The sequence below is a fragment of the Zeugodacus cucurbitae genome, unplaced genomic scaffold (genome assembly GCF_028554725.1).
Source record: "Zeugodacus cucurbitae isolate PBARC_wt_2022May unplaced genomic scaffold, idZeuCucr1.2 ctg00000038.1, whole genome shotgun sequence".
Lineage (NCBI taxonomy): Eukaryota > Metazoa > Arthropoda > Insecta > Diptera > Tephritidae > Zeugodacus > Zeugodacus cucurbitae.
Window position 1 is genome coordinate 10,001 of NW_026530839.1, and position 5,000 is coordinate 15,000.

Below are 5,000 nucleotides of genomic sequence, written 5' to 3' on the forward strand. Positions count from 1 at the left end.
CAAATGCATCGTCATCTTATTAGTGACGCGCAAAAAGGAATTCAGGAGATTCCTACTGTCCCTATTTGCGAAGAGCCGAAACCACATATAAAGAGCCAAAACGCCGAAAAAACGTATATTTGCATATAAAAAAAACTAAATTTGGTTAAACGGCGGGCATAAAAATGATTTTATTTACGTAGCCAAATGCATCGTCATCTTATTAGTGACGCGCAAAAAGGAATTCAGGAGATTCCTACTGTCCCTATTTGCGAAGAGCCGAAACCACATATAAAGAGCCAAAACGCCGAAAAAACGTATATTTGCATATAAAAAAAACTAAATTTGGTTAAACGGCGGGCATAAAAATGATTTTATTTACGTAGCCAAATGCATCGTCATCTTATTAGTGACGCGCAAAAAGGAATTCAGGAGATTCCTACTGTCCCTATTTGCGAAGAGCCGAAACCACATATAAAGAGCCAAAAGGCCGAAAAAACGTATATTTGCATATAAAAAAAACTAAATTTGGTTAAACGGCGGGCATAAAAATGATTTTATTTACGTAGCCAAATGCATCGTCATCTTATTAGTGACGCGCAAAAAGGAATTCAGGAGATTCCTACTGTCCCTATTTGCGAAGAGCCGAAACCACATATAAAGAGCCAAAACGCCGAAAAAACGTATATTTGCATATAAAAAAAACTAAATTTGGTTAAACGGCGGGCATAAAAATGATTTTATTTACGTAGCCAAATGCATCGTCATCTTATTAGTGACGCGCAAAAAGGAATTCAGGAGATTCCTACTGTCCCTATTTGCGAAGAGCCGAAACCACATATAAAGAGCCAAAAGGCCGAAAAAACGTATATTTGCATATAAAAAAAACTAAATTTGGTTAAACGGCGGGCATAAAAATGATTTTATTTACGTAGCCAAATGCATCGTCATCTTATTAGTGACGCGCAAAAAGGAATTCAGGAGATTCCTACTGTCCCTATTTGCGAAGAGCCGAAACCACATATAAAGAGCCAAAACGCCGAAACCACGTATATTTGCATATAAAAAAAACTAAGTTTGGTTAAACGGCGGGCATAAAAATGATTTTATTTACGTAGCCAAATGCATCGTCATCTTATTAGTGACGCGCAAAAAGGAATTCAGGAGATTCCTACTGTCCCTATTTGCGAAGAGCCGAAACCACATATAAAGAGCCAAAAGGCCGAAAAAACGTATATTTGCATATAAAAAAAACTAAATTTGGTTAAACGGCGGGCATAAAAATGATTTTATTTACGTAGCCAAATGCATCGTCATCTTATTAGTGACGCGCAAAAAGGAATTCAGGAGATTCCTACTGTCCCTATTTGCGAAGAGCCGAAACCACATATAAAGAGCCAAAACGCCGAAACCACGTATATTTGCATATAAAAAAAACTAAGTTTGGTTAAACGGCGGGCATAAAAATGATTTTATTTACGTAGCCAAATGCATCGTCATCTTATTAGTGACGCGCAAAAAGGAATTCAGGAGATTCCTACTGTCCCTATTTGCGAAGAGCCGAAACCACATATAAAGAGCCAAAAGGCCGAAAAAACGTATATTTGCATATAAAAAAAACTAAATTTGGTTAAACGGCGGGCATAAAAATGATTTTATTTACGTAGCCAAATGCATCGTCATCTTATTAGTGACGCGCAAAAAGGAATTCAGGAGATTCCTACTGTCCCTATTTGCGAAGAGCCGAAACCACATATAAAGAGCCAAAACGCCGAAACCACGTATATTTGCATATAAAAAAAACTAAGTTTGGTTAAACGGCGGGCATAAAAATGATTTTATTTACGTAGCCAAATGCATCGTCATCTTATTAGTGACGCGCAAAAAGGAATTCAGGAGATTCCTACTGTCCCTATTTGCTACCCTGCGGGTACGGGTATAGAATATACCCGAGGTAAGGCATGCCTGTCGTAAGAGGCGACTAAAATCCAATCAGGTCCTGCGGGTTTGGATCGAGAATATGCCCGAGGTAAGGTATGCCTGTCGTAAAAGGCGACTAAAATCCAAACATGCACAAATAGATAACAGGCTGATGATAATGGCTGATACTCAGACTGTTATCTATACGTGCTAGATAATATATTTCATGGCTTGAACGGAATTATGTTATCTTTTTGATTTAGCTTTTTCCAAAAAGGAATTGGTCACTCCTTTCAAAAAGGGCAATTGTGTTCAAGCCACAATTGCCTACCAGTGCAGAGCAGTATGGAAAGGCTCAACTGGAAGTAGCTTGGCTACAAAGTCTTACCAGAGACTTAAACTCGGTGCCACGGGGAGCAGGAGCCCAGGAGGCTTCGGTTTCCGCCTGCTCGTTGGGTTACGGCCCTTCGGGGAGTATCGTGGTGGCTGTGGTTTCAAAACCTAAATGCAGGCAGAGGGCTTTTGGCTTCTCGGTGTGGAGTTGCAACCAACCGGGTGCCGGACCCAAAGTACGGCAGAGGTTTTAGATGGGCCTCGGCCCTACCAAGGTGGCATAAGTGTGTCCATACCACACGCCAATTGGTACTGGAAGTGTGCATAGCTACAAATACAGGGCGCTGATTGACGCATTGTATTAATCCATTTGTGTTTTTGAATACACGTATGGTAAGGCCTTCACAGGCAGGTACATACGTTAAAACAAATCCACATCTGTCCCTATTTGCGAAGAGCCGAAACCCCATATAAAGAGCCAAAACGCCGAAACCACGTTCATACAAGTAAAAAAATTTCATATAAATACTAAATAATTTTCATATAGATACTAAGTTTATGAATTCATACAAGTAAATAATTTTCATATAAATACTAAATAATTTTCATATAGATACTAAGTTAATGAATTCATACAAGTTAAAAATTTTCATATAAATACTAAATAATTTTCATATAGATACTAAGTTAATGAATTCATACAAGTTAAAAATTTTCATATAAATACTAAATAATTTTCATATAGATACTAAGTTTATGAATTCATACAAGTAAAAAATTTTCATATAAATACTAAATAATTTTCATATAGATACTAAGTTTATGAATTCATACAAGTAAATAATTTTCATATAAATACTAAATAATTTTCATATAGATACTTAATAAATTTCATATAAATACTAATTAATTTTCATATAGATACTAAGTTAATGAATTCATACAAGTTAAAAATTTTCATATAAATACTAAATAATTTTCATATAGATACTAAGTTTATGAATTCATACAAGTAAAAAATTTTCATATAAATACTAAATAATTTTCATATAGATACTAAGTTAATGAATTCATACAAGTTAAAAATTTTCATATAAATACTAAATAATTTTCATATAGATACTAAGTTTATGAATTCATACAAGTAAAAAATGTTCATATAAATACTAAATAATTTTCATATAGATACTAAGTTTATGAATTCATACAAGTAAAAAATTTTCATATAAATACTAAATAATTTTCATATAGATACTAAGTTTATGAATTCATACAAGTTAAAAATTTTCATATAAATACTAAATAATTTTCATATAGATACTAAGTTTATGAATTCATACAAGTAAAAAATTTTCATATAAATACTAAATAATTTTCATATAGATACTAAGTTTATGAATTCATACAAGTAAATAATTTTCATATAAATACTAAATAATTTTCATATAGATACTAAGTTAATGAATTCATACAAGTTAAAAATTTTCATATAAATACTAAATAATTTTCATATAGATACTAAGTTAATGAATTCATACAAGTTAAAAATTTTCATATAAATACTAAATAATTTTCATATAGATACTAAGTTAATGAATTCATACAAGTTAAAAATTTTCATATAAATACTAAATAATTTTCATATAGATACTAAGTTTATGAATTCATACAAGTAAATAATTTTCATATAAATACTAAATAATTTTCATATAGATACTAAGTTAATGAATTCATACAAGTTAAAAATTTTCATATAAATACTAAATAATTTTCATATAGATACTAAGTTAATGAATTCATACAAGTTAAAAATTTTCATATAAATACTAAATAATTTTCATATAGATACTAAGTTTATGAATTCATACAAGTAAAAAATTTTCATATAAATACTAAATAATTTTCATATAGATACTAAGTTTATGAATTCATACAAGTAAATAATTTTCATATAAATACTAAATAATTTTCATATAGATACTTAATAAATTTCATATAAATACTAATTAATTTTCATATAGATACTAATTTTCATATAAGTACTAAGTGTATGAATTCATACAACTAAATAATTTTCATATAAGTACAAAAAATTTAAAAAAAAAAATAAATGTTAAGCTATTTTTGATGTTGTAATATTTCTTATAAGCATAATGCTCATAGAAAATGATATAAATTACTTGTATATATATGAATTTAAAACTTTTATATGGTTAAAAAGATTTTCTCCATACGATTTCCGGTTGGTGAGGTGTACGTGGCAGAAAACATATATGTTGTATGAAACTTCAACATTAGTACTTGTATGAAAATTTTAATACTTGTATGAAATTGCATACTTAGTACTTATATGAAAATTATTTTCATATATTTATAAAAGTATTTAAGTGTAATATATAAATGAGAGCAAAAAAATTTATTCCTGGTTTGCTACAGTTGGTTTAAATAGAAATAATTTTGTTAATAATGAAATGTTATTAATTGAGATTATTCTTCTATACCTAACATAATGTAGTCGTTTTTTTTTTAATTTAACTTTTTTTGGGGTTTGTTCTTCTATTCACATAAAATATATGTGGGTAAAGAATAAAATTCAATAAAGTTAAATATTTATATTATTACGCTCGAATACTTTCATATCATATATGAAATAAAATGAAAAATAATTGAATTGAAATTATTAATTTCAAATCAAAAGAAAAACGTATATACTCTTAAAAAAAGATATATACACTATATGCATTGAAATAAAGTAAAATGTATAAAAA